At 35.5% G+C, this 20,929-nt stretch overlaps 1 long non-coding RNA gene and 1 pseudogene across 1 annotated transcript; one reads left to right on the plus strand and one right to left on the minus strand.

The window, feature by feature from the left end:
- Positions 1-1,036: 1,036 nt before the first annotated feature.
- On the minus strand, positions 1,037-20,891 carry LOC123617866 (uncharacterized). Its single transcript, XR_006726143.2, has 3 exons — positions 20,757-20,891; positions 18,012-18,161; positions 1,037-2,787 (listed from the first exon to the last, which is right to left on the minus strand). It is a non-coding gene; the product is annotated as an uncharacterized LOC123617866 (long non-coding RNA).
- Positions 2,639-2,790, plus strand: LOC123617882 (U1 spliceosomal RNA; annotated as a pseudogene).
- Positions 20,892-20,929: the final 38 nt, after the last annotated feature.

A 20,929-nucleotide genomic window follows, 5' to 3' on the forward strand; every position in this document is an offset into this window, starting at 1 on the left:
TTCCAAAGAGCACTGCATACCAGACAATACAGTACAAGAGCCTCCCGGCTGTTCTGTCAATGAAGCCTTTCAGGCCCTCCACACTACTTCGCTTGTTCCCCTAAAGTAGTGCTTTCTGGAAGCTAAAGCTCTCAGCTGGTGAGAACAGTGGACCCTGTGCCATTTGTCTATCAACTTCTTTAAAAAGAAAAACCTCCTGTACAGCTGTTTTGTTTTGCATTTTCTATTCTGTACTTCAGTACATGTAATGACAAACAGAGGAGGCAAGAGGCTCTTTTAAAACTGTGAAGAAAGAAGAAAATTTTAAATGCCCAGAAATCTCTGCTTCAGCTATTGGGGAAAGTTTGCAGCCCATAGAAACCAGCACTAATTTAAAAGAAAAAAAAAAAGTGAGTCCTAAGCACTAGGAATCAACAACAAGGCACACTTCAGGCTTTGGGGTACAGAAGAAATGACACAGCCTATCCACCCTCTCTAATTCAAGCAAAATGGTTTTCCAAAATTTGAAGGTAAAAATCTTTTCATATGTGAATGTTACCTTAAAAAATAAACTCTTAAAAAATCTTTCCACCTACAGTCTACTCTATTGGCACTACTGTAGGAAAATAGTTGGTACAGATAATTCAAAGTAGTAAATATTCCCAAAAGCATTTTTTTTCCAAAAACACTTTTTACCACACTTTGGTATACTCTATGTACATTTTACAGAAAATGTATCTTTGTAATTTTATTTTCCTTAAAATAATTGCTTAGTATAAATAGTTTACACCATTTGAACCCACACCCATTGACAGCATAAGAATGCAGTTCAAAAGAGTACCTAAAAAGAACTGAAATATTCTTTTTAAATGTTTTCCTTAAATATCTTTTTAAAAACCCAAAAACCCTACATGTTGAAAATTGGTGTTTAAAGGAATATTATTTTAAAAGAACTATTGATACTGTTCATTAAAAAAAACTAATGACTTAAAACACATCAAGAACTCAAAACAAACTGATAAGAAAAACCTGAGAAAATGACAAAGTAAATAATAATATAAATAAATAACAATATGAGGAATTGTTCATACTTAATAGTGGTCATCAAAGAATTGATATGAAAACAATAAAATAACATTTTTGTCCCCCAATTTAGCAAATAAAAAACAAATGAGACTACTTCAGTGCTGTTAACCGACATGAAATGGGCCTCTCACACTCTGATGGGAACTCAAATGGGGACAACCCTTCTAGTAAGCAATGTGTCAAAATACATCAAGAACCTTAAAAATGGTATATTCTTTAGCTTGGCAGCTCCACTTCTAGTAGGAACTGGACCTAAGGAAAGTAATCCTGAATGTGAAAAAGAGTTTACAAAGATGGTCGCTGAAGCATCAAATGTGGAAAAATGGAATAAACGTCTAACCATGGGGCATGGCTGAACAAATTATGACACATCTCACTATTGTCATGTAGGTATTTTAAATGATACATATGAATATTTTTAAATGCTTATGACATAATTTTAAGAAAAAACAAAATAAACAATTCTATTTCATGATCACAAGTATTTTTAATGTACCTAAAAGACTTGGAAGGAAATATACAGAAATAGTTGTCTTTAGGATTGTGGATTAATGTTTTTCTTCTTTTTTTCATATTTTCTAAATTTTCAAAGGGTCATTTTCATAATGGGACAAAACAGATTAAACTTAACTTTAAAACTTACTGTCTGTATAATGTGTAAATAATGGCAGTGTGACTGTTAGGATGAATATGAAGTTGCTTTTGAAAGAACAAGATATTTCATTTTAACTCAGAATCCATGATGAACTCTCTCTCTCTCTCCTTCTGCATTTCCAGAACTATGAACTTAGTACTTTGGGAGTTTAGCACTTTAGGGCTATAGTTTAAAGTTTACACTAAATCTTTATACTAACATTACTTTCCCACTAGATATCAAGCTTAATGAGAGCCAAGATCATACGGCTTTTATGTAGTGAACATACCTCCCCACTCCCCAGTGATTCTACATATAATCAGAACTTCTTGATGATGACTATTTGTTTCTCTGATTGGTAAAGAGCTAGTAACTAGAGTGCAGCTAGCGAAATAATCAAATATAATTGAGACCAGTTACTGTAATTGACATGTAGTTACTACATATATTACTACTCTCGCCATCTCAAGCGACAAATAAATACCAGATGACTAAATGAACCTCAGTTCAGATTGTGAAAAATAACTTCTTGGCCATGAAAATCAATCCATTTGATACCAACTTAGTAGTTCTAGAGGACTACATATTACTTCTGTATTTCTAATGTCTGCACCGTTCCCAGTCTGTCTCTCAGAGTTTTAGAAACTCTCATTCGCCATCATCCCTGATGTGGCTCCACCCCCACCACCTCCAAAATCATAAAAATTTTCTCTAAACCTGTGAGTCACCCAACGAATTGCATGACTTTGGACAATTTATGTGCTTTCAAGATGTAGATTCCCTTTTCTACAACTTACAGCTACGCTGTTTCCTTACAGTAGTTACTATCGCCATATGGCTACTGAGCACTTAAAATGCACCTCCTGCAAATTCAAATATGCTGTAATTGTAAAATACATACCACATTTTAAAGACCTGGTACAAAAAAATAATGTAAAAATACTTACCTGGCAGGGGAGATACCATGGTTTTCCCAGGGCGAGGCTTATCCATTGCACTCCGGATGTGCTGACCCCTGCGATTTCCCCAAATGCGGGAAACTCTAGTGCATGATTTGTGGTAGTAGGGGACTGTGTTCATGCTTTCCCCTGTGGGAAAAAAAAGTAAGATATCTTGTTAACAATTTTATATTGATTACATTTTCAAATGATAAAATTTTGATCATTAGGTTAAATAAAATATATTATTAAAATTAATTTCACCAATTTTTAAAACATTGTTAATGTGGCTACTAGAAAACTTTAAATTTAAAAAGTGGTTCATGTTATATTCCTTTTACATAGCTTGCCTTAAAGGACTACAGGACTTCAAACATCCCTCCTTCCAGGTTTAAACAATAGAATTTCCAAACTTTGGGTTCAAATCTCTGCTCCGCCATGTACTAGCTTTAAAACCTTAGGTGATTACTTAAACTCTCTGTGTTTAGTTCCCTCATTGGTAAAAATGGAGATGATAATAATCATATGTATCTTCTGGAGCTGTTACATGGATTAAACGAGTGTACACATGTAATGCACTTAGAACCAGGCCTAGCGCTTACTCAGTACAGTCAGCTATTTTCATTACCATTTTTATTTACCAAAGAGAGCAAAGTTACAAACTATGCCTTTCCATGTAAAATACCTAGACGAAACAGGAAATATCTTGCATAATTCCAAACACAGTGTTGCTTAATATTAAATTATAAATATTACAAGTATATTATATTAATAAAAATATTAACTATTATAAATATCCAGAGTCCAATGAATATCAAGCTTTCCATCATATGGATTGTGTTCTTTATATATATCCATTTATTCAACTACTAATTATTCCTTGAACATCTACTATGTGCTAGGCATTTTTACAAGTATAAACAAAAATAGAAAAAAAAATTGCTGTCTTCATGGAGTTTACATTCTAGTAGAGGGCAGGAAAGCTAGTGACCATAAAGTCAATCTGAACTACTTGGTTTTTTTAGATCACATATTCTTGAATATTTACAAAAGACGTTAAAAGTAAGCTCAAAAATTATACCAGCTCATTATTTTCCTAGTCTTTTTCCATTCCCAGCACCTTCTCAAAAGAATGATAAACCTAATTAGTATTCTGTACCACTATACCAATTAGTACCCACCCGGAGCTAGGGGGAAAGAAGCTACCACAAAAATGTGTCTAAGCTCATTACTTAAACCAAACGAAAGCATTAAGACTCAGATTGTTTCCATATTTGTTTCAGAGTTTTAGAAAACATACAGTCTGATGCAACAGATTATAGGATTTTGCATTTTTAACTTAGATTTAATTGATAAGACAGCAAAAAATGAATATGTGCAACCGAGCAATTCCATTCTTACATGTATACACTAGAGCAGAAATCAGCAAACTTTTTCTATGAAGGGTCAGATAGTAAATATTTCAGTCTTTGCAAACAATCTAATCTCTGTTGTAACTACTCACTGGGCCTGAAAATAGCCATAGGTAACATATTAAAAAATGAGTATGGCTGTTCCAATAGAATTTTATTTATGGACACTGAAATATGAATTTTCATGTAATTTTCAAAAACATGTCATAAAATAATAGTCTTTTTTTTAATTTTTAAAAAATCATTCAATAATGCAAAAACCATTCTTAGCTCCTGGATATACAAACATAGGTGGGAAAGCCTTATGGGCCAGGACATAGTTTGCTGACTCCTGCCCCAGAGAACAGTTACACATGCACAAAAGCAGCTGTCATATGAGAACATACATAACATCATTATTTGGATTAGTAAATAATGGGAAACAACCTAAATATCTATAGTAGGAAGATGATGAATAAATATTGGTATACCTAGAGATACTTGTATCAACATGGATGACTCTTACAAACATAATTTTGAAGGCAAAACACAAATTATAGAATACTTACATGCCATCTATAAAAAGTTTTTAAATATGCAAAAATTATATATTACTGTGCATATTTAACATATGTAATTAAAGTATGAAGAAATAGATGAGAATGTTAAACATTAAAGTCACTTACCTGGGCACCTGGGCATGATAGCAGGGCAGAAAGCAGGAAGAGAGGGTTACAATTGAAGAAAGGGTATGCAGAGGGTTTCAGTTAGATTGGTTCATAAATGTCCATTCTTTACACCGTGTTGTATATCTTTAATGTTTAATAATAAATAAAAAGGAACGTGTAGGTATAATGTGAGTTTAGCAAATGGTTTGTACTGTTTGGGAAAGAGATGTTCAATTTTTACTAAAATACTCAAAAACTTAGTCTTGAGCCTGGATGTCTCACTCTGAAAAGAGAAAATGTTTCATTTTTTAAAACTGGACTGATACTTAGGAGAAAACAGAAAATTTTACTGCATTCTTGCATAGTTAGCTAATTAAATGTTTTCAGGCAAGTAGATGGTTATTATTTATCTGTTTCAGAGAATCAAAGAGCTGTGTCAGACTCTCTCTGCCTTGTCTAACGGGTTCAATCGGCTTTGCCTGTCTGCTCTTAGTCCCCCTTTTCCATACACAGCTTCCACAGCATTACAATGATCCACATGCCCTAGGAATAGCCACTTTCCATCACCTGCTTCAACAGAATAAACAGAAGTGTAGGTGGCAATGACGTTAGTGTTTCTGTGTGTGAAAACCTAGTGTGAATTTTCCCCTTTCTCTGGCAAAAGTTCTCAAGGCATCATTTATAAAAAGAAGAGAAAAAAAAAAAAAAAACGCTTGCTCTGCTTTTACTGATTTCAGCAACAGTTATCATTAAAACTGCCTTTTGATCTAGAATTACTTAAATAATTCCTTAAGGGCCTCCTAAAGTCACTTTTCTTCAAGTTACCTAAATCACGAGCTCTTTTTTTCCTTCAAAGACCCCCAAAGTAAAGTAATGTCAGTCACAACCGCTGGGCAGGTACTGCCCTCTAGTGCTTACACTTTTATAATAAAATCTTTAAACACTGACATCATACCAAAGAAAGTTAGTAACATCCTCTTGACCAAAGATTTTTCAACTTCATACTACTGACGTTTGGGGCCAGTAAGTCTTTGCTGTGAGTGGGGGGCTAACCTCTGCACTGTTAGATTTTTAACAGCATCCCTGGCCTCTCTACCCACTAGATGCAGTTGCACCCCTCACCTCCCCACCCTGCCCCAGTTGTGACAAACAAAAATGTCTCCAGATGTTGCTAAATGTCCCTTGGGGAGCAAAATCACCCCTGGGTGAGAACCACTGAATTAGCCAAAAGTGGTCCAACACATTCATATTAGTACTGAAAATTATAAGCAAAAAAAGTCTTCTCTAGACTAATTCGAGTGAAATAAAAGATAATTTCATTTCTGCATGGAAAAAAAAAAAACAGAGAATTAGATTTTCAGCTTTTCTCCCCACCCACAAAGTCTTGACTGGTGGGAAATTCTTTACACCTTTGTCTTTCTGTTCCAGCTTTACTTCTTAGATCTATTCACTTCCTTTCAAAGCGCTTAGAAAACAAAGCTTGCACTTCTAGCTGAATGTAGGGAATACTATAGGGAAAGGGTAGGGGGAGGTATGAGTGTCTGTACTGTGTTCTAAAAAAACTTAGAGGGTCAACATGAACAATGCTGGCAACAGAGAATCCTTATTGCTTGTAAACACAATATGAAAATTCTTACAAAATATCAAAAGAAGTTTCAAATCTGGATTTTATAAAGTTACATTAGGAAGGTTTATTCAGATCTGCTATAAATGGTTTTTCTTCATGTAAGTGCTTTATGCTTATAAATCCTGATTCTATGAATTTTAAAGCCTAGAAATGACTGAGGACTAGATATTTAAAAATAAAAAGTAGTTTGGACTGGCATTGAGTGAAATTTCCTCCCCTCATCAAATTTCTCACTGACTTAATTGATTTTACTGATGAAATAAATAAGAAATAAGAATCAATAATTTTAATTCACTTATATGATTAAAAATAAATCACTTTTTATTAACACATTCAGATCTAATATTTTATTTATTGCTTAGTGAAATTAAAAGTACTATAGCTCTACAATTGTAAGCTCTTATTAGCAGACCCTTGAAGTGGAAATCTATGTTAGCTCCACAGAGCAGTTTGTGATCACTCCCAATCTCTTCTTAGAGGCTGTTGCTTTGCTGACTTTATATTGGTTTCATTCTATCCTCTCTAATTAAATTCAATTAGAAAGTCTTCTAATCATATAATAAAGCCAAGCACAAATAGGTTTTAGGCTTTGATCTTTTAAAGGACAACCAAATGATTTAGAATGTACATTTAAAACTATAACAAAGAAAAGTTACATGACTTGGATCAAAGTAAAATGCTAAAGGAAAACACAAAATCTGGAAAGATATCACTCTGATCAGGGAGAGAGGAGGAATACGTATCACCCAGTGATATTATTTAAGAGTCATTTTAAGGTATTATTTAAGAGTTATGTTATTTTAAGAGTTATAATTTTTTCAGTTATATAAAAAGTCCCAGCTATTCTATAATATGCAATTATTTTAAAGCATCCAGAAACTTTTTTAAAAAAATAATTATTCTAGAAATTAGTTTATGTATTCATTGCTAATTGCACAGCACTTGAAGCTTCTCAGTGAAGGAAAATATTTTCTTAAGTTCTGATTTAAAGGAACTGTGGTGGGCAGAATACGGGGCAATAGTTACCTATCAAATCTCAAGAGATTAAAAAGTCCAGTAGCCCAAATATACTGGCTGTTAAACAAGTTGAAATCTGAGTCAGAAAATAGAATCTGACTTCAAAAGACAAAAATGGCAACGTTAACAATGTTACTTTTATGTGACCCTGTAACAGAAAGCTGACCTTTGTAGCAGTTGTTAAAAACAAGTTAAGTCATTGGAGGAAAGAGCTGAGCTTGATAAATTGTGAAAAATAGGCCTATCCTCTTAATGTAGACGGAGAGAACTGACTGACGATTATTCTCATCTCATTTCACCAGCATTTTAATGGTGAAAGCTGCCGCTGTGAAAGCTTGCTGCACAGTGCCTGCGGTGCCTCCTTCTAACACAGCGACTCCCAGTAGTCCTTTTGATGGCAAGTACCCATACACTCTTCCTTCTTATGTAGAAGTATTATTCAGACACACTTAAAGGAATTTTAATTACCATCTTTAAGGATTACAGTACCTTCAAATAACTAAAACAATGGCATATACTCCCAGAAGAAAACAACTCTCCTTCCTTTGCCAACCCACTGACAAATTTGGGAAAGATAAAATTCCAAACATAATGTTCATTATTGCTTATGATTTTGACCCTTGAAACTTTATAAAGAAAACCCTGCACATAGACTATTTTCTCATCTTTTCTTTGTAGTTTAAGAAGATAAGCTTCAGAAATTCTCTTGCTTCCTCTCCTCCTGTCAGGTTTCAGGATCATCTGGCCATTCAACTAGAACACGAGTTCATTTCTTCTTAGCTTCAACCAATTGTCATTCAGTATATTGACTTTTAAAATACTGTCCGCAGAGTAAATTAATTTGTTACAGAAAATTTTCTTTATTTTCAACTGGCATCAGTTGGGCATCAAGGTGTCCTTTGTACTAAGCAGTTTAATCCGAATTGGCAATATATGGATTACATATGTATAGTAATTTGGAGACTTTACTGTATTTCCCTTATGAAATGCTTTATACAATTTATTTTCTCTCCTTCCTTGATATCATAAAATGCCTTTAGAGAACTCTATGGACAAAAGGTACATTGTGAGTTTAAAGAAAAATATTTTAAGAAAAGTAAACTCTAGCCATTTCTACCCTGTACTTGAAAATTCTCCCTTCTTGCACTTCTGTAAGGAGGCAACTGATAACAACTAAGGGGATTGTAAAAATCTAAACAAGCATTATAAACAAGGCACTACTGCAAAGGATGGAAGAGCAAAGACAATTCCTGCCCTCCAGGAGGTTCCCCTTTGGTGGGACAGGAAAAATAATGATAAGAGGCTGAGTAAGAGCTGAATCATGAGCAAGCTCTAGATAAGCACCCCAAGGATATGTAAGAGAAAGACTGTATCCAGAGGGATCCATAAAAGAAACCACCCGGAAGATGGATAGGATCTTAGTGAGCAGAGATGGGGGACATCCCAGGCAAAGGGGAAAGTGTGAGCAAAACCAGAGAGAGATGGCATATTAGTTTCCAAGGGTTGCTGTAATGAAGTACCACAAACTGGGGGGCTTAACATAACAGAAATCTATTCTCTCATAGTTCTGAAAGCTAAAAGGAAAAAAGCAAAGTGTCATCAGTGCCATGCTCTCTCTAAAGGCTTTAAAGGAGAATTTTCCTTGCCTCTTCCTAGCTTCTGATAGTTACCTGAAATCCTTGGTGTTCCTTGGCTTATAGACACATCAGTCCAATCTATGCCTCCATCATCATATTCTCCTGTGTGTCTCTCTCTTCACATGGCCATCCTCCATGTGTGTCTGTGTCTTTTCTCCTATTCTTATAAGAATAGCAGTCATATTGGATTAGGGCCCACCCTAATCCAGTATGACCTCATCTTAACTTGATTACACCTACAAAGACTCTTTCCAAATAAGGTCACATTCACAGGTACTGGAGGTTATTAGGACTTGAACATGTTTTTTTGGGGAGACACAATTCAACCTGCAACATATAGTAATGAGTTTAATGTGGCTAGAAAGTAAACTACACCTTGGGAAGGAATGAAAATAACAGGAAAGAGTAGTTGGGTTGCAGAAGACCTTGATGAACGAGAAATGGGGGTGCCACAGAATATTTTTAAGAGTATTACTAATGAAATTATCCATTTGGGAAAATTAATTTGTCATTATTGTGTAAAACTCATCATGGGAAAAAAAAGAAAAATGAATAGGCAGTCAGAGAGCTATGTTAGGAATAGAGGGTGTTTGTGATACCTCAAATAAAATGGTCTAATAAGGTTTATAAAGAATGGGACATACTAGAGACTGGTTATAGGAGATAAGAGATGAAGTAACACTGAATTTGAAGAATAGGAGAATAGTGGTACAATTATTATCACTGTGATATTAGTTGTATTGTATTCTAATTCTCTGACACCAACTGGGTGTTCTACAATTTAACTCTGACACTATCTACCAAGAGTTAGTGCAGAATCCACAAGTTAAGGGCAAAGTCCTTCACAAGACTGCCCCCACTTCAGACACCAGCCACAAGTGTCAGGCGTCCCCAAGCCATGCACACATCTGCCCTGCTGACGACAAATTCAGGCTTCTCACAATGCTCAAGTTTGACAGTTTGCTAGAACTCACAAAATTCACTGAAAGCACTATAGTTACAATTACAATTTTATATAAAAAACACAATTCAGGAATAGCTAAATGGAAGAGACATATAGGGCAAGGTCTGGGTTGGGGGAGGGGAAGAGGGGACACAGAGTTTCCATGCCTTCTCCTTATGGAATCTGGTGCATCACCATCCTGACAGATTAATGTGTTTATGAACCAGGAAGCTCTACTGAGCCTCAAATCCAGAATATTTATTGGGGTTTCACTGCATAGGCATGGTTGATTAAATCACTGGCCATGTGATTGAGTCCAGTTTCCAGTCCCTCTCCCTTCCAGGATGCCAGTGGTGGGAAGTGGAGGAGTGGGGCTGAAAGTTCCAACCCTCTAATCACATGCTTGGTTCTTCTGGTGTGGCCAGCCCCTCACTTGAAACTAGCTAAGGGCCCATCAAGTCACTTCATTTGCATAAATTCAGGTATAGTAGAAAGGGGCTTGTAATGAATAACAAAAGACACTCTTATCACTCAGAAAATTCCAAGTTTTTGAATCTTCCAGGAACTGGAGACAAAGACTCCAAATAACATTATTATATTACATGCATATTAATAACTAATATTTATTAAGGACTTGATATGCAACAGTACATTTAACTCTCACAAAGCCTTATTATTATCATCTCCATTGTACAGATGAGGAAATTAAGTCTCAGGGATCATATGAGTCCTAAATTCATAATGCCAGTAAATGGTAAAGAGTCAGTTTACTCCAGAGCCTGTGCTGGTGACCACAATGAATACTTCCTTCCTGTGCATCCTTGGGCAAGTCACTTAACTTCTCTAGGCTCTCTAGTAAACTGAAAAGGCTGTGATTACCAATGTTCCTTTCAACTCCAGTGTTTACCTTTTTCATTTGAATTGTTTCAAAACACCACACTATCCTACTTACAAGTAAAGGATATTTACTATTACCCTGCTATTGGACATTTAGGCTGCTTCCAGTTTTTCCTTTATATAATTAACCCTGCAACGAATAACTTTGTGCACTGACTATCTGCTTTACAGATTATTTCCTTAGAATAAATTCTTAGAAATAATCCTAAATTGATTTCAGTAATGAGGATTTTTTTTTAACTTTTGTTACTCTAATGAGGATTTTTAAGTATTATTTTAGTGTACCTGCTTTTAAAAAGCAATATATGCTAATAATAGGAATTTAGTAAGAAAAAAATGTAACATACTTTACTTTTACTTGATTTCTTAAAAAATTTTTATCACTAACTTTTTAATATCAGGTCTACATCTTCTTCACAAAATTACATTTGTTAATAATAACAATTTAAAAGAAAAGAACACAACAAATTTTACTTACATCTGATTAGTTCAAAATTTTAATATCTTATTCATTGATGTATCCCTAGGGTTTGGAACATAGAAATCAATAAGTACTTACTGAATGAATAACTTTGTCTTGCTCTTTTTGTTTATTCTTTTATACCAACTTTGGAAAAATTTTCAGTTCCCTCCTAAAAATATTCCATAGGGAATTTAAATGGGAATTGTATTGATTTTTTAAGTTGATTTAAGATGGCCTGAAGTCATTAAAATGTTTATATTTCCATCCAAAACTTAACATGCCTCTCCATTCAGTTGTGAAAAATTAAAGGTGTTTCTGTTAAAGGGTGCTTCCAATATTTTTTCTCTCTGGTAATAATTTGATAGTTTGGATTATATAAATCAAACACATTCTTCATTAAAAGCATGTCTATTAATGTTATTTGTTGATATAGTGAATGAGATCTTTTCCATTACATTTTCTACCTAATTGTTGCCAGAATAGTAGAGTGATTTTTTCCTGAACTACTTCATTAATTCAAATGTTTAGTTTGACATAAAAATTCCATCATCCATTTTTCCGCTAGGATTTAAACCACTTACTTGTGTGCTATCTTACTGCATTAGTCAGAACTTTCAAAACAATTTAAAATTACCGTGACTGAGAGACTAAATACACAATGGCCAGACCATATAGAAAATAGAACCTTGACCCACAAGCTGCAGCCACCTGCCCAGGAAACCAATCCCTTATCTACAATAAACAACCCAGGAAGCCAGCCTGCTATGTCAGACTTGCAGGAAGCCAGGTTGCTATCTACAGTGACAATCCAAGCAGCTAAACAATAACTTCTGTAACAACTGGTTTGAAATGGCCAGGACTTGATTAATAACTGACAGCTTCCCTAATTTTGGTCCCTACTTCCAATGTGGGACCAACAATACAAAGCCAAGTATGCACCCTCTAACCAGTCACATAGGAAGCCCCACTTCTAGTTAGTCTGCCTACAAGCTTCTCCATGCCAGCTGCCTCCAATTAAAGCACACATGAAGCTTCCCCATTCCTGTACCTGACACTGAGTTACTGACAAAACTCAAGTGATGGTGGCTGATTCCCTTGCTATAGCAAGCTCAGAATAAACAGCCTTTGCTTTTCTCATTTAGTTGGTCTTCATTTGTTTGAACAGGCAATAGCAGGCATCCTTAATTTTGCTCCTCATTTTAATGGAAACATCCTTAATTGGGGGCGGGGCATTAAGAATAATATCGTTATTTTGAAAAAGATTTTTATCGTATTGTGGTATCCTTCTATTCCATTCTTAACAACTACTTAAAATAGAATGCTTACTTCTTATCAGGTACATTTTCAGCATCTGAAAAGATCTTATATTTTTCATATTCAGTGTTTTAAGATTAGATTTCTTTTTATTGAACCATCCTCAAATTTCTGAGATAAGCATTTCTCAGTTGTGAATAGTTACTCTTTCAAAATATTGTAATATTTACATGCTTGTCTTTTTATTTAAGATTTGAAGTCTATATAGGCAAGACTCATTTTTAGTATTCACTATTAATCTTACTAGTTTTTTTTTCCAATGGGTAATTTTATTTTCAGACTGAGAGGGCATCTTTTAGGTAATTTTAAAAAGATGAACCACAATGTTAACAGCAACTTATAATTATAAAGGAATAATAAACAAATGCCTCACCTTTAAGAGTATAACAAATTTAAATGTATTCAAAAGTGAAGTGAAAATAAACCTACTTACAAATATCTGCTTTAATTAAACAGAAAATCATTATTTTAAGCATTATCTTTACTTGAAAATTCTTTATTGCAAAGAGCCATAGCACCCAACCTAGAGAGGGAAAATTCTATTGATATTAGAAACAGAAGTTAAGACTCCTCAGGAATAAGAAAACAAATACATATAACTATGATTTCTCTTAATACTAACCTATTCCTGTATTAAATGATAATATGTGGGGGGAGGGTATAGCTCAGTGGTAAAATGCATGCCTAGCATGCACAAGGTCCTGGGTTCAATCCCCAGTACCTCACTTAAATAAATAAATAACCTAATTACCTCCACCCAGCAACAAAAAAATGATAATATGTGTTTCACATGTCAAATTAATATACATTTAAAATTTGACTTCATGAAGTTAATATCCTGATGTTAATGATATTAATATTTTTAAATAATTAGACATAAAATATAATATATAAGAATTTAATATTTGCTAAAAAGGAGATATCAAAAATAATTGGCTAAGAGACAGATTATTCAATAATAAATGGTGCTGGGAAAACTAACAGCTTGGGAGTATGGAGAGACAAAAAAGATTGTCCAAAGAATGAACTAGGGGGCTTTCCCACAGTTACCTGACAATGAGCTGGCTGGTATCTGGAGGTGCCTGATCTCACCTTCCCCCAGAGTCTCCGAGTACTGAACAGCTAGTGTTTCCAGCAGCTCTCTAAAGAGCTGGCACCCAAGCTCCGGCTATTTGACACCCAATTCAGCTCCATCCTCAGGCCACTCCCATGTTTGACCACAACATACCTGGTACACTAGAGTGAGAATAACACTCTCCTAGATGGTGGGCATATGGCCCCTTGGATCCTGCTGACTCTTCCATTTATTAATTCCTGCTTGAACCAAATAATACTTGCTATTGATTAGCTGAGTCCTTTTCTTGAGGAAATGGGTTTAAACACTTAACCTCACATTCTGCACCAAAACTAATTCTAGAAGGTCAGCAAGTCAGTAAAAATAAATCAAGACAATAAAAAGCTAGAATAAAGTGGAATTAAGTCATCTTCAAATCTCTGGAGGATGAGACAAATTTCCAGGCTTCATAATAAGATAAATCACAAATAAAAACACTGATCAATTCACTAATTTGACATAAATATTTTAAATGTTCACATAATAAAAGAAGGACAAAGAACAGAAGAAATATGTTCATCTAGTATGACAAAGGGTTAACATCCCTATTACATAAAGAAATTAATAGAATTGGTGTTTTAAATCAAATCATGAAAGCTCAATCAATAAAGGTTATAAGCAATCTACAAAGGAACATGCAACCAGTAATCAAAGAAATGCAAATGAAAGCAACAAGGTACCATTTTAACCTACTTTTCTTCCTTTTTGATAGCTCCTTCTTAGCCTGTTTGGCTCCATTTCCCCAACTTCTGTATGTTGAAGTGCTCTAGGAATTCAGTAGTACTTAGACTCATTCCCTAATGACCTCATCCAGTCTCATGGCTTTAAATAGCGTCTATGTATCAATGACTCCCAAATTTTAGATCTCCAACTCAGACTGGAATATCCAGCTGCCTACTGGCCACCTCCACTTGGATTTTTAACAACTGACTCAAACTTAATGAAAATATATCTCATTCTGTACAGCTGATACTCTCTCCCCCAAACCAGTTCCTGCACCCTTCTCCTTCTCAGTTGATGGCAACTGAATTCTTCCTGTTGCTCAGGCCAAAAATCTTAGTACTATCCTGACTCCTCCTCTCATATGCCACACCTCATAGTCAGCAATTCCTGTCAGTTCCACCTCCACAATACACCCAGAATTCAATTCACTTCCCTCACCACCACAGGATCCAAGCCACCATCTTTTTTCACCTGGATTATTGCAATAACCTCCTAAATGGTATCCTGACTTCTGTCCTTGCCCCTCTTCCTCTGTTCTCAGGAGAGTAGCCAGAGTGAACCTGTTAAAAACTAAGGCAAATGCTCTCACTCCTTTGCTCAACTCTCCAATAGTTGCCCATTCTCATTCAGAGTAAAATCCAAAGACCTTACAGTAAGCCCTACATGATCTATCCCCTTCTTATCCTACCCCACCCCTTATCTCCATGACTTCATCTAACATTGCTAACCCTCTTGCTTTGTTCTAGCCACATGGCTTTGATGTCCCTCCACCACACCAGCCATATTCTTACTACAGAGCCTTTGCACCTGCTATTCCTTGTCTGGAATGCTCTTACCAAGACATCAAATAGCTAGCTCTCTAATTTCCTTTGGGTCTTTACTAAAAATTTGTCTTTACTTTTCCTCCACCCTTTTCCTTCCTTTCCTACTGGCCCATAGTGTATGTCAGATCCAAGCAAGACAAGGAGGGCACCCATGCAGAGGGGTGGCCTGGCACAGGGTATCAGACTGAGAGGGTGAAGATTTGTTGACATCGAGTGGTGGAGCCCAAATTCGGTCAAAAGGGCATCGAGGCAGGGGAAGGGGTGGCAGCAGAGGAAGAGATTAATTACAGAGGGTTTGATCAAATAAGTAAATACACTGAGGATAAAGACGGCTAATTTCTCACCGTTATAGAGTATAGACATACAAAGATAGAAAGGCATAAAACTAGAGTGAACTGAGGTTGGATTGAAATTGGAGTAAATACACAGTTTTCAATATAGTTGTAGTATAAATAAATACACACTTATATTGTTTGTATATATGTATATGTAAATGTGTACACACACATACATAAATATTCTATGTCCACTGAGAGTGTCAAGGAGCAACATGCCAATAGTAATGAGCATGCCTAGTGCATAGAGCATGGCTTCAAAATAGCATTCTCAAGGGCTCCTTGGAGAATTGCCTAATTCCGGGGTTGGACAGGAAAGTACAAGATAAGCCTGGAACATCTTGGTATGCCAGAAAAGAAGGAGGTGTTCAAAGAATGATGGGGGCATGTCAAAAAGACACAGAAGCTTAGTTTGAAAGTGTTCCAATGGGAAAATGTGAGAACAATTTGAACACCAAAATGATTCTAACTCATTGACATAGCAAATTATGAACTCATATGGACATAAACAAATAAACTGGAAGTTTGATAAGAAATGTGATCAAGTACCTCTCTACAAAATAAACAGAAAAAGGCTAACTTTAAACTGGAGAAGCTTGGAAGATACCATCTAAATCAAGTGATCAAAGTAAATATGGTCAGTAATAGGCCAAACAGAAATTATATGTCATCTGATAAGCTGCAGCAAGAATACTGCATGACTTCTGTGATATTCCTGCCAAAAATGCATAAGCTTAAGTCTAATCATAAGGAAACAGCAGACAAACCTACATTAAGGGGTATTCTACAAAATAAGTGGCCTGGAATTTTCAAAGTATTAAGGTCATAAAAGATAAAGAAACAGTGTGAAACTGTTTCAAACTGAAGGAGACTAAAGAGACAAGATAACTAAATGCAACAACTATTGATGCAGAACTGGATCTTTCTGCTGTGAAGGGCATTATTGAGACACCTAACAAAATTTGACTGGAGTATGAGGGTAAGACACTATTAATGTATCAACCCTTATTTTGATGGTTACAATTTGATTATGTAGAAGATTATGTACAATTTCCTTTGTTTATAGGAAAGGCACCCTAAAATATTTGGGAAGGTGGGAAATTATATGGGTAAGTAACTGATTCTCAAATTGTTCAGGAAAAAAATGTTTTGCTACCATACTTTCAAGTTTTCTGTGGGTTTGTGATTTAAATTTAAAATATTTTTTTAAATGTTGTCACTTACTCAGTGAGACCTTTACTAGCCACTCTTAAGATGCTCACCCCAATGACACTTCATATTTCCCTTTGGCACATATATTTTATTTATTTATCTAGTTGGTTGTTTCACCCAGGAGGATCCATGAGGGCAGAAATTTTTGTCTGTTTTATTCATTGCTGTCATCAGCACTTAGACCATTGCCTGGAACACAATAAGTGCTCAATAAATATTTAATGAATAAATGAATGGATAAGCCTATTAAGTAAATGTTTTAAGGAGAATAATAACCATTACAAGGACAGGTGAAGTAAAACTGTTACTCTTATCATCAATGACAGGCTTGTTAAAAATCCTTTTGGAAAACAATTTGGCAAATGAGAGTCATAAAAATATTAATATTCTTTTCTCTAGAAATTTCACTTCTGGGAATTTATTCTAAAGAACTATCCTAAAATATGCGGATGTAATCACAGTGTCAAGCTCTTCACTAGTGTGTTATTTATAGAAAAAAAGAGAGAAATATACAAAAAGCAGTTGATAAATTATGCCATATCCACAGATTAAAATTCTACTTCATTTGAAATTCCATTTGTTTTGATATTCATTTCATTTGAAATTCTACTAATGTGGGAAAGTGCTTTTTAATGTATTATTACATGAGAAAAAAAAACTGAATATAAATTTACAGTCTATGAGTCCAACTAAAAAGCATGCACTGTATTAAGCAATTATTGTGGCAAATTTTGTTTTTCTCTATTGTCCAAATAGTTGGTAATATGGTTATAATTTATATTCTTAAAATACATTTATAATAAATATATATATATATTTTTTAAAACACATCATGGATGAAATTAGCTAGATGTAGAAAGTATTAACCTCATGAACGAAAATAACTGCTTAGGTGAAGAGATTAAGAACATACCAATCAAAGACTGACTAGTCTGTCTTCAAACATGAAAAATATAAAAGAGGTTAAAAAAATTTTTAAGCCTGTTTAAATAAAGTATGTTAATAGAAAAAGTGGTTTACAAAGACTCAAGAGAAGAATTGGATGATACCAGTCTATTACTGCTGATGCAAGACATGCTAAATGCAACAAATACTAAAACCACCAAAAAGGTATACTCTGCTGGACGAGGGTAGGTTCATCAAGCTTGCCAGGCCAATAAAATATCCCTCAAGACCATCCAGCACCCCCTGTTCTGATACCATGCTCACCAGAGAGTCTTCTGATTAACTTGGCCTCCCAGGTAACTTATAGGAAAGGCATTTCCTAGATCTTCACATAGCCACGTGAGTACTTGAAATGTGGCTAATCCAAACTGATATGTGCTGCAAGTACAAAATCCACTCCAGATTTTGAGGACTCTGTATGAAAAAAAAAAAGTAAAATACCTCAGTAATAATTTTATATTGATTACCTGATGAAATTATAACATTTTGGATATATTGGATTAAATATGTTATTAATTTTACCTGTTTCTTTTTATTTTTTAATATAGTTGAAAAGAAAATTTTAAATTACTTCTGTGGCTCACATTTGTGGTTAATATTGTATTTCTGTTGGAGAGCACTGATCTAGAACACGGAACAAGAATACTGCAGTCCATGTAACTATATAATCTCCCTATAAAGCAGTAAATTGACACTCTGGTTTAGACATCAGTCTCTTGTGAGCTTTCCTGTCACAAATCTGTCCCTCACAAACTGATCAACTTTGCACTGACAAAAACAAACCCAGTGAAGATGAGACCTTCACTGAAGTGAGCCAATCAAGGTTCTGGCATCCTCTGAGCTTCCTGGGCACAAGCTGTCAGCTCCACTATTTCTCTACCTCTCATCATTTCTTCTTGAACTGTGTCCTTCAAGAGACAGGGTTGTGTATTATTAATCTTTGTTTTCCTAGCACTCAGGTGTCTTAAACAAAGGTATTAAAAAGTTTATTAAATGAACATTCTTCTACTTTTTATGCCTTTGATCACAGCTACAGGCCTCTTTGCCTTGAAAAGGATTTGTACATAACCTCCTCACTTCTTCATCTGTTAACTGCAAATGGCTTATAAAGATCGAATACATAAAAACCTGAAAGAAAGTTATATACAGTCATGTGAACTAAAAAGAATAGTATCTAATATGGAGTGAAAGCTTCATAACCATCACAGCACACTATACTTTATTATCAAGGACAGAGCCTTAGAGACAGACCACAGAATTGATATTTCATCATTATGCAACGGCCTACATAATTTGACCTCTTATTTGTCCCTGAACTCCAACAGCAACCTGAAGGCTGATATAAAATAATGATGGAAGGGAAAATAGATGACACAAAAAGAAAAGGAGGTTTATTATGGGATCAGTGTAATGCTTTGGCCTCAAAACATAGACCAGATGGCAATAACCCCTTTCTCTCAGCAAGTAGCTTCTCAAAGTCCTACTGGTTGTCAAAAACAAATTCACTATCAACCTTCTCTGCTAATAATCATTTTTGAGTACTGTGGCAGCATCAAAACAATGCTGAAAACACACACAATCCCTCAACATAAGGAGAAAAAATATTTTTTAACTTCTCCTAAATATTTACTTCTGACAAGGGAAACCTTTTTCTGAGAAATGGTGTTACCCAGTAGAAACTCTAAAACCCCAGGCATGTTTTCATCTTTTATTTTAAATGAAGTAGACAGACTTTGTTTTACCATATTTTGTGGCTGTTTTGTAAAACAAAATGCCTTAGAGCTGATAAACAGAGGGCGACAGTCTGGAAATGTGGTCTTAGGGTGAGAGAACTGAGGGTCCAAAAAGCCGTGTCACTGACTGAAATTGACACTGTTACCATGGGACAGTATTGAAATCTCAAGATAAACAAGTTCATACTGTATAGTACAGGGAACTATACTCAATATCTTGTAGTGACCTATAGTGAAAGAGAATATGAAAACAAATGTATGTATATTCATGTATGACTGAAGCATTGTGCTGTACACCAGAAATTGACTCAGCATTGTAAACTGACTATACTTCAATAAAAATACATACTAACAAAGAAGAAGAAAATGCCTGAGAAACTATTGGTTTTACTGAAATTAAATACTTATAGCTGCTAATTCTTTCGGACATTAAACCCTTCCTTTAATTTTTTTAAAATTGTGTACACAAGAATTCAATTGCCTTTACCTTCCATAGCTCCAAAGAAACCTTTCTGGCATACAAGACAAACTGAAGCAAACAGTCTCTGAAAGGTGACTTAGTGATTCCAATAAGAAGTATAATCTGATGACAGTTTTTCTTCAATTGTTTGAGGCACTTCTAACAAACTACAATTCAGTTGCCCTAACTAGAAGTCCTAAGCCTGCAAGCTGACCTTTACAAAACTTCCCCAATAGAACCATTCTTTCCTTCTAGAAGAGAGAATTTAAAAATCCTACATACGTCAAAGCTCTTTATCATTTTACACGGGGGCTGCGTGTCATTTTCTCTATGATTTACCTCTGGTTAGTCGGTTGACTCTAGTAATTTTCCAGAACTGTTTCGTCCTGAGGTACCGACTTGACTGAACTATTAAGGCTCAGATCAATCCACCAATTCTGACACTGAGAGAAAATGGGAATAGGAAGGGCTGAGGAGGCCAGCTCCTGGGGACAAGAAGCAAAGTTCACCAAGCAAAGGTCCCCCAAGTGCAAACCTGAACCAGAACGGCACAAACGAGAGGGACAAGCAAAGGGGTCTGAGCTCCAACCGCATTTCCACCTCAGAAATCTTGAAAACGTACATAATACCAATTTATAGCTGTTAAACTGGATGATACTCGTGAATCTGGGACTGAGAATCATTCAATATTTGAAAATTGGGGGGGGGGGAGCTCTGTAAACCGTTAAGCGAGGGCTGTAAAACGTAGGAGTGAATGAAGAAAAGGAAGGCCCTAAGGACCTGACAGGAGACGTTCAGTCCCTGTCAGCGGGCTACCTCAGGAGGAGGAAGAGGGGCTCTTTCCGCCGATCGTTGGCGCGCGAGCACCTGGCGCGACTTCACCCTCACGCTGCGCACGCGCAGCTCGCCGATTGGAAGCTGCGGGCGCGCTGTGGTTGTTGCAAAGCTGGCGGCGGGGAGGGCGGGGCGAGAGCACGTGACTGGGATGC

Source organism: Camelus bactrianus, chromosome 21 (assembly GCF_048773025.1).
Source record: "Camelus bactrianus isolate YW-2024 breed Bactrian camel chromosome 21, ASM4877302v1, whole genome shotgun sequence".
NCBI lineage: Eukaryota > Metazoa > Chordata > Mammalia > Artiodactyla > Camelidae > Camelus > Camelus bactrianus.